Genomic DNA, 10298 nt, shown 5'->3' with positions numbered 1-10298 from the left:
CTGCGAAACTGGATGGTTTATTTTTGCTCTTGTGGTTAGGACGTTATTTCTGTGACAAATCAGAGCCTGTCGGCATATTGCCTGTCTGTCCTGTGTGTAAACAGCATGTATGGGACACGCTCAGCAAAACCTGGTACTTGATTGACTCAAAACCATCGGCCTCTTCCAGAGGAACTCGAGGAAAATCTTTGTGCGGGTAACACGTTCATGGGCCTCAGCATGGGTGTGTTGACTTTTTTTCCTTCTTTTAAAGGTCAGCATCCTAGATGAGATCACAGCTGTCTGCAAATGTGGCTGTAAAGGGCTTACTGGTATGACACCCAGTCCAGGCGAAACACCATATAGCTGCCTGTGGGTGGTTTTGGCTCCGTGTCCTGGAAGCTGCATATGTTTTCAAGTGGATTGGGATTTAGTGAATAACCTTACAACGATTTAAATAACTGTAGTTGCTGAGAAGTATCAAGTTCAGCACTTCCTTGCTAATAGTATAAAAAGTACAAATACCAGATAAGTCTAGTGGCTGTACGTTACATTAGCAAAGCATGTTGGGCAAAAGCAGTAGAGAGATTCCACTGTGCCCCTCCCAATCCCAAAATAATTAAAATCTCCTCTTGTTTTAATATATGCAAATTGCTAATACAGTCATAAGGCAATTGCCGCCTTTGTTATTTCCTGCAGGTTTATTACTGCACATTAGTTGGTTGTTCCACACTTAGCAGCAACGACAGACCAGAAACTCATTTTGCAAGGCTTAGGGTAATGTTTGCATCTCTAAGTAGTTACACAAATAGAGCTTGAGATCTAAGTACATGTTAAAAATGTTTTGTCACTTGTGTCATGCTTTTCAAATCAATGGTAAACTGGGTCCAGGTTACTGTCTTTGAGCCGTGTGTGGTATTTTTAGATGAATTATAAAACTGAGATCCTGTCCTGACAATTGGTTTATTGACTAAATCCCATCTGCCCTTTCCAGTGCATTGAAGTCTTCAAATTCCTGTCTGAGATCATTCAGTGTGGTTTGCCTTTGAATGGGCGAGAGCAGCTACTTTACAGAGTACTGCTTCCCCTGTGTTTTGTGTAAAATACCCCGTGTTCCTGCTGTAGTACTCTTGAGGACATGATGCGGGCAGGTTTCTCTATACTAGGATGTATGGAAAGGTAACAGTTTGGGAGCTGTCTGACCTTGAAACCTTGCTCCTCTCCTGGGTCAGAAGGATTAAGGCAGAGATTACCTGAAGGCGTAAATTTAGGGACGCTCTAATTCATGTAAAGTGGGGCCGCTGTTTTAGAATAAATGTCTTCAAAGGTGTTTCTTCAACATTTTATCTTTGGTAAATCTATCTTGAAGTCTAAGTATCCCCAGGCAAAGAAATCCTGCTGTTGAAAATCTCAGTTCTTTGATAAAAGCTCCCTAATAATGTGTTGTTACTAGCTGTTGGATTATATTTGAAGCCATGTTCTTTGCAAGTATCAGAGCTAGAGACTTAGCACTGGTTTTGCTTGACTGAATAGAGCCGAGTGTTGGAAGAGACCGGTACGTCTGACTCAGCTTTCTTCCTTGGAAGCTGCAGGCTGCTAAAACCAAATTCATACTGAAACTCCCTCATCAGGTTTATAAAAACGCCTCCCATGGCCGTAACTCCTGCAAATACTTAAGCCAAACACGGGGACCCTCTCTGCCCTCCCCCCGGTCTTCTCTTTTCGGACAGCGTTTGGATTAGCGTGCGGCGCAGGCTCCCCTCCCCGCAGATCCCGGAGAGCCCGAACCCAAAAGACTGGAGTTAAGTATTTTCTGCAGGAAATGAGGTGATGGTGAGCTGGCTGCTCTTTGTTGCCCTGTTGCCAAGACTGCCGTGTCCGCTGGGCTCTGACCCCCCTGCAGCTGCGTGCGGTGGGAGGCCGGGGTCCTGCCGGCAGCCCTCGTCCCAAAGGGGATGGCCATGCGAGCAGCTGCGGACGATGCTCGGGGGGAAGCAGCTGGCCGCCAGCTCCACTCCTCCGCTCTGGAGCGCGGGGATTTCTGCTGCGTGGTGGGAGTCTCCGAAAAGGCTGGGATGGTGGCAGAAAACAGGCTGCTAAAAGTCTCATTTCTTCCGCTTCCCCTCTGGCCCCGGCTGGTGGGGGAAGGGAGCTCGCCCCGCTCACTCCCTAAAAACCGGGCGGAGGTGAAGAGCAGGGGAATCGCCCTGCTTCTTCTGGCTGGTGGGTGCAGATGCTATCAGACAGAGACAAGGACGGGCTCAGTAAACACTGGCTATCTTTTTACAGTGTTTGGTTTTCTTTCCTTTTCTTTTTTTCCCCCTTCTGCAAATGTGGGTGGGACTCCAGAGAAAGGGCTGGGAGTTACCCACTGTGCTGCTTGTTGAGCCAGCACAAAAACAAGGGCCGAGAAAGGGTTTCGACAAAAAGAAGAGAGGCACAAACCAAACTCGGTGCAGTTTTCCACGCTGGTTTTAATCTTCCTCAGAAGCACGTGCTGGTTTTTAACTCTTAAGATGCGCCTTCGGAGCACAGTAAAAAGGACTGTTGTGTTTTCTGCGGAGCGAGCTACACCTTCAGCTGATCTGAAGTGCAAACTTGTACTTGAGCATCTCGGTGGGAGACAGCCGTAGCAGGTTGTAACGAAAGTACAAGCATGCTAGAGAAGTGACCTGTTTGCTTTCTGAGAAATGCGATACTCACAAGCCGCCAAAATGACAAGGCGTTTCACGCTGGCCGGTTTTACAGGACCGGTGAGGATAGAGGAACTGAATTAGTCTGAACTGCTAGCAAGTGAGCATTCGCGTTTGGTAACAGCGGGGCATTTGCAGAACTTGCCGTCAATGCAAGTTACACCAGAACGGATCTGGAGGTGTGGTGGGAAAGGGGCCTTTCAAAAAATCAAGTTAATTCAATTAAAACCCCCACACTTTACCAGTTTTTTGTGTGTAGAAGACATTGATTACTTGGTTCAAGTTCAATAAATGGCAAATAGAGAAAAATGTGCCAGGAGGGCATCGGGCTTTGGCAGACAGTATTCTGGGCCCAATTTTTACCTGTCTGCCAAACCATCAGGGTTTCGGTGGGGGAAGGGAGGAGACCGCAGCAGCCATCCCGTGCAACAGCGGTTACTGCTGTTAACTGTTAGATCAGTGGCCTTCGCTCCTCATAGTCAAGACAGAAAAATACCAAAACAAGTATGAAGGCCTCACAAAGAATAAGACGGAATGCGATGGTCTGTAATAACTGAGATACCTACCAAGGTTTCCCGTGCCACAGAGTTGCACATCAAAAACCATCAGCTCTCCTTTCTGAACCCTCCAAGAAATCTTTCTCAAAAAAAAAAAAAAAATTAAGCATGAAGAAAGCTTTTATTACTGGAAACATTCAAACCCTTAGTTTTCTATCAGCGCAGCTGGTAGTGTCTATCTTGCCTGGATTTGAATTTGCGTCGGTTGCTGCTTTATGCACAGGCACAAAAACCACGAGAAAATGAGTCTCTTAACTGCTTTGTTGTTTATTACATATCTCAACAGGCCAGAAGGCTGTTTCAGATCACTGTTTTGGGAGAGGCCGTGTTGTTCTCCGAAAGATTAGCTGGAGCATATCTATGTTATGTTTTCACAGGCAGATGTACGCAAGTTCTGCCCAGTCTTTGAAGGTCTGAGCAGCGGCTCTGCCAGAGCGGGGCCGGGTGGCCCTGCGAGAGGGGGGGGACACGAGGCCGGGAGGGTGGCCGACCACTCTGGTTCAGAACTGACCCCTCTGCGGGCAGGTACGAGGAGACGGGAGCAGCCTGGGGTGTTGAGGAAGACAATATGGGCCTGTTTAAGGCCACCGCAAACATTATTTAATATCATTTAAAGTTGACCGAACTGAGTTACCAGAGGGAATCTCAGCTTTGAACAGAAATCATGTGGGCTTTGCCTGGTCTCAGCTTTAAGCATGATCGTTGCAGAGCTGCGTGAAATGGTAAGTTGACTGTCCTCCTGAAGCTTTGCCATGCCACCGTTGTAGGAGCGGTGTTTGGGAGCCATTTTCTGACATAGCTTGTGAGGGCTGTCCCTGCATATACACCTGTGTGTCACAAAGCTGAAATGGGGTTGCATGTGTTGCTGAAGTCTCCATGCCCTGTTGTAAGTATAAGTATGGGGGGCAGGGGGGCTGTTTTCCATGAGACAGCTCTGGTGACAGTTTGTGATAGGCAGATGTTAAGAAATCATTGAATACATGCTTACTTACACCCTACGTGTTTGTTTGTCGCACTTGTAAATTCTGTGGGCCAGTGGCACGAGCTGGGCACTTAATAAATGATCCTCAGGGAGTGACTTGGGGTGAACTGTGGTAGGGTATAACCTGTTCTTGAATTTTCCCTTATGAAGACCCATTACTAAACCAGACCTCTCAGTTTAGAATCACAGAAGGGTTGAGGCGGGAAGGGACCTCCAGAAGTCATCTCGTCCAACCCCCCTACTCAAACAGAGCCACCTAGACCTGGTTGCCCAGGACCATGTCCAGACGGCTTTTGGTTATCTCCAAGGATGGAGACTCCACAACCTCTCTGGGCAACCCGTGCCAGCGCTCAGTCACCCTCAGCGTGAAAAAGTGTTTGCTGATGTTCAGACTCTGATAGCTCCTATAGTTTCTACAGCTCTACTGTATGAGGACTTATGACCATGAGGAGTATATTCCCCTAAACTGCCCCCGTGGCAGGTCACAGGAGGGGATGTCCATAACACAATGTTGTAGGTGTGGCACTGGCTTTCTGGAGAGATGCAAAGGTCTCCCCTTTGGAACTGCAGTCCCTGGCTGTAGGCATGCATGTACATTCGTTGCATATACTGCAGTCTCTTTTTTTCTTTGGCTCTCAAGCGCTGGGCCAGTGCGTAAGCAACAGGAGCTGCAGAAGGAACATTGAAATCAAGAGGTTGAAAGATTCTGGGGTTTAGGTGGAATTTTACCTTTCCAGGGGGTGGTGTGGGGGCAATATGCCTATTTGATCCTTTAAATACATTCTATTCAGACTAGATGTAAGGAAGAAATTTTTTACAATGAGGGTGGTGAGGCACTGGAACAGGTTGCCCAGAGAGGTGGTAGATGCCCCATCCCTGGAAACATTCAAGGTCAGGTTGGATGGGGTTCTGAGCAACCCGATCTAGTGGAAGATGTCCCTGCTTATTGCAGGAGGGTTGGACTGGATCACCTTTAAAGGTCCCTTCCAACCCAAACCGTTCTATGATTCTAGGAAATACAAAGACGATGTTTTTCAAGATTTTGAGTTATGAGTACTGGGATTTAGCCTGTTGAGCAGGGGGATGAGAATGAGATGATGTAATTGATAGTAAATATGGGTAAAGAAAGCTTCCTGTGTCTCCCTGCCTGGTCTGGGCTACTGGATAGGTGAGTTTACACATCAGTGATCAGAAGAAATGTGCATGGCCATATTTCCATGCCTCAGGGAGGTGCATAAATAAACATACTTTGAGCATTGCCCCAGCTAGCTTGGATGTCCTTGGCAGAAAAGCAAGGTGGGAGGGTATTGGAGCTAATGAGATGAAAGCTAGTTCAGGTATGGCTACCCCAAGCAATGGTAGAACGTAAATGGTAGAGGTATGAAATGGCGGAGCATATCCCAGGAGACATAGGATAGTTACTCTACCCTTATTCAGTTCTTCTTCTTGACAAAATTCTTCACTTTTTGCAAAGATTTTGGTTGCCACCAGACAGCTAACAGTGCTATGTAAAATGGACTTGGCACTGGATGCCAACAAGGTTCTCTCTGTTGCTGCCCATCCACAGAGCACATGAATATGCAGCATCCAAAATATGAATAAGTGACCCACAAAAATTGCTGAAGTTAGACATGCAAATGACTTACAAAAGGCTTAGAAGAGTTGTTACTTGCTGAAGAGTACAGTATCATGCTGCTGTCATGCGAACATTGTTATAAGGTGGAAGCACAGCCTAATAGCTGAAGCTCAGATTGGGTAGTAGGGAAATTCTGATTTCTGGTGTTACCCATTAGTGAATACAGTTGCACCTTATTTTCTTCATAAATTACTGTAATTAGAAACTCTAAGCAGATACAATGTTGGGGAGGGGGGAAGAGAAGAAATGGAGAAGATTGTTTCCCTTTCTTCTCCTGCATAGTGTGACCACGCAGGTCACTTGTGGCTTTGTATTTTGAAGTGTATGTACCCTAGGAATTGTGTGGCAATTAGATTTAAGAATACAAGGCCTTACTAATGGTAGGGTCGCCTTAGCCTTTTTAAAAGGATTAGCAGCTTACACATTAACTGCCTGCCAGGGTTGTCTGTGTCGGTGTGTGGCATGATTACAATATTTAGCTGTCTCCCATGGCAGAATAGTAATAAAAGTAATACTTTTGATTGTCTTTCATGCAAACCCAACACTGCCTTCTCTTGATATGATAAGCGGTCAGTTCCAACCTTATGCAAGATGGCCAGTCCATGGTAGTGACTGCTTGTTGACAGCCTTGTTGGTCTGATTGTTTGGAGGAGAGAGGGGCTGCAAACAGAAGACTTCTCCCCCCACCCTTGCCTCCAATGAAAGTGAGAACTTGCTTCTGTCAGTGCTCAAGACTGCTGATTTGCTGATTAGTGTTGCTTTTTTTTAAAATGCTTATATCACAGAAGACTCTGCTGCCTCTCAGAGCTGTGCAGTTTCCAGTTTACCAGGTGTTCCTTTTTAATCAGGGCAGTCAATTGCCTAACAGTTTATAAAAGGCCTTGAGTGAGGAAGTCATCAACACTGTCTATTATAGCAAGAATAGGATTTGCAATCAAATAGTGAGATGACTAATGTCATCGAAACATTATTACACCAGCAGCTTCATATTCTCAGGCAATAAGCCTCAAATTGGGTATGGGGGGAAATAGTGTGTTATGTCATATGGCACAGGTAATGCAAGGTTATTAAGTTGCCAGTTTGCTGTAGAGGAAACCCAGATAATAAAATGAGTGGGGACTTTGTCCATCAGATTCAATTAACTCAGACATCTTACTGTTGTCCTGAAGCTCACCCCAGCTATAAGCAGGTATGTAAGAAAAGTTCAGGCAAAACTGAATGCTGAAAGACATCAGAGAATCTCCTCCCTGAAGAGGGATCTCCTGAGCTGAAGGGAAAGCTATTTTGAGCAGCCTGATAAACACAAGAACGTTCCAGGAAACTACTCCCATTCAAACTCATGTCTAATTATAACCCCCAATTCCTTTAATTCCCCAAAGCAATACTTTCTCTTCTAAGTTTTAGTAGGGTCATAGGATAATTCAGGTTGGAAGGGAAATAGTGTACCAACAATTATGAAGTCTCCCATAAAAATGCCTATTGTATGGGATGGAGATGTTGCCCCTTTATTTAATTCTTGGTTCAAAGGTGTAAAAGAAGACAAAGAAACCCCACCCACGATATAACACTTTCTGAATATAGTATCATTTTATCTTTCCTTCCGCCCAGGATGTATACATGGTTTCATTTCTTCTGTATGTTTCGAAGCAATCAGCCAGTTTTGTTAGAGAACAGGGCAATTTAGCACTGAAGGAGGTCAGTTTTTATGGCTGGAAGTGATTCATGAATTGGAGGGTCAGATCCACGCTCCTAAATGACATATTTAGGAATAGCATTAATGGCCAGTCTTTGAAGACGTTACTGTCCCAAATGGGGAGCAAGAAAGTGCAGTCAAATACATGGAGAAAGAAACATGGAATATTCACTCCCTGTGGTACTGCAGAGGCCAGCCAGTATAAGACCATCCTGGAGCGTTTGTGACTTCAAACCAAAGTGCTGAGTCAAAATGCAGTAGAGGCATAACTGTTCTCTTAACATTTGTCCTATCAGTTAAATATATATCACTTCTCCATTGAAGGAACATTGTTCTCAGAGTGTGAAAGATTCAGCAAGGGCTAGTTTCCAGGGAATTACATTTCAAGTGAGGATAAAGATTATTAATAAAGATTATTAATAATAAATGTCAGGTCTCCTCTTAGAAAGGCCTAGATGAAAATGTGGCCATTAGAAGCTGGGATGTGTTTTACTCAAGAATTTTGTTTGTTTCCAGTCTGTTAATATCCTTTGAGAAGTTTGTTGAAATAGAGGTATCTTCAGTTATCTGGGACACTAACAAAGGACTTCCTGATATAATTACTTTACAGTTCCCTAAAGCCTCCAGTGAATTTTTTCACAAACCTGTTGGGCATATTAAAAGTTGTATTTGCTGCATTCTTATTCCACACCCCATTTATGCTGTTAGAGTAGGGTAGAGCAATTCTGCAGTGTCAAGGGAGACTGAAGGGATTTCAGTATTAAAGCAGAGCTATACTCAGTGTTTAAATGGTTACCCTTTTATGTGTTTCTGTCCAATTTACATTTGTGTCTTCTCCATGTAGTCTGGCGCTTGGATTCTTCCTGCCTGGGTTCTGGGCAGGAGAGAGTGTGGAAGTAACATGCAGCGTCCTGGGTAACGTGAGTCACATTGCCAAGGCTGTTGGTATCAGGTTTTCACGTTTACCTCTTTCCAAAAGGGTGGGTCCTTTGAAGTGTATTTTGCAGCTTTCCTCAGATATGTTGCTCTAGCCGTTATATGAGCACATTTCTCATTATTTATTTTGGGTCAGAATTGAAAGGTGGTATCATTATCTCCGTTTACCTGTAATGCACACATTGGGTGAAGAGTTGAGGCCTATGTCATGGTTCAAAGAGGGATTGAGGCAGGCATAATGGTACACTTCTGTGTAGGATTCTACATGGGGTCCATTTCATAGAATCATAGAATGGTTTGGGTTGGAAGGGACCTTTAAAGGTCATCTAGTCCGATCCCCCTGCAATAAGCAGGGACATCTTCCACTAGATCAGGGTGCTCAGAGCCCCGTCCAACCTGACCTTGAATGTTTCCAGGGATGGGGCATCTACCACCTCTCTGGGCAACCTGTTCCAGTGTTTCACCACCCTCATCATAAAAAATTTCTTCCTTGTGACTAGTCTGAATCTACCTTCTTTTAGTTTAAAACCATTACCCTTGTCCTATCACTACAGGCCCTACTAAAAAATCTGTCTCCATCTTTCTTATAAGCTCCCTTTAAGTACTGAAAGGCTGCTAGAAGGTCTCCCCAGAGCCTTCTCTTCTCCAGGCTAAACAACCCCAACTCTCTCTCATTGATTACATTATATGTTAATTATCTGAAGGCTAAATCGAAAAACTTAGTATGTATGGAAAGTACAAAATTACCATTGAAGATTAATCCATAAAAAATAGGACAGAGAGCACTGAGAAGGCAATGATACTTCTAGAAATTGATACTGGGCTCTTTCTTGAATCACTGGGGTGGATACTTAGCAATAAAAAAGTATGCCTTTTTTACTAGTTAAGTGTATGCCTGGTATAATGTTGTGCGTCTTGAGTGCTGACATAAGGGCTACCCACAGCATTTCTGTTGTGTAGATATTGGGTAGAGAGGTTTTATGTTTGTGTTTTGTGGAATATTTTATTGTTAATCTTTCCCCACATCATCTTGCAGCTCTTCAAGACCAGCGGAGTAGGTCCAGTTGACAGCTGCAAAGGCGATGCAGAACAGCTAGTATTGTGGAAGACATGTTCAGATAACTTGCTTCTGTTTTGATGTCCAAACTAAGGGAGGAACAGAGCAGGAGAAGACAGGGTTCAGAGAAAAGACAGGAAGGGTTCAGGCATGAAGAGGTCTTCATATGAGAAAGACTAAGTAGATTGGCACTGTATAGAGACTGTAAGAGACTGGAGATGTAGAATACTCAGAAAAACTAATCTGATGGGCAAAGGCAATCTAGATGCCTCTGCTTACTTTTCCGTGGTCACACAAAGTTGATCAATGAAACTGAAAGTCCAAAAACATAACAACTGTAAGGTGTGCTCTGTACCATATCATAGCCTGGAAGTTCGTTGTCACGTGCTGCCATTATCTTAGCCAATGTTCCAGAAGAATCTAAAATAGAGGTAAATAATTGAATAATGAGAAGCAAGCAACTGTATCTAATACCTTTAGTTGTTTTACTTGTTAAGCTGTGTAATGATTCATGACCAAACCTAACTTCCTGGCAGTAGGAAATAATTTTTTCTAGCAGCTTACATGAAGGGAAAAAAGTACGTCTCCAAAGCTGTTTGGGAAGCTGTTCCCATTTGGGTGGGAGCCCAAAAACTCCCGTTAACTCTCACTTTTAATGTCTGGCTTCTCAGAGTATGGAACATTGGTAAAATGGAAAAACTTAACATGTCTTCCAAAACAAATCTGAAATACATTTGGCAGTTGAGTGTCCCTCTCCACACATCA

General features: G+C 44.2%; 1 protein-coding gene across 2 annotated transcripts in view; it reads left to right on the top strand.

The window, feature by feature from the left end:
• Positions 1–10298, top strand: part of GLIPR2 (GLI pathogenesis related 2) — a 41688-nt gene that overhangs the window by 13994 nt on the left and 17396 nt on the right. The gene's annotated exons all lie outside the window — the stretch shown is intronic.

This window comes from Harpia harpyja, chromosome 5, assembly GCF_026419915.1.
Source record: "Harpia harpyja isolate bHarHar1 chromosome 5, bHarHar1 primary haplotype, whole genome shotgun sequence".
NCBI lineage: Eukaryota > Metazoa > Chordata > Aves > Accipitriformes > Accipitridae > Harpia > Harpia harpyja.
The sequence above is the reverse complement of the archived record's forward strand: the minus strand, read 5'-3'. Positions and strand labels throughout refer to the sequence as shown.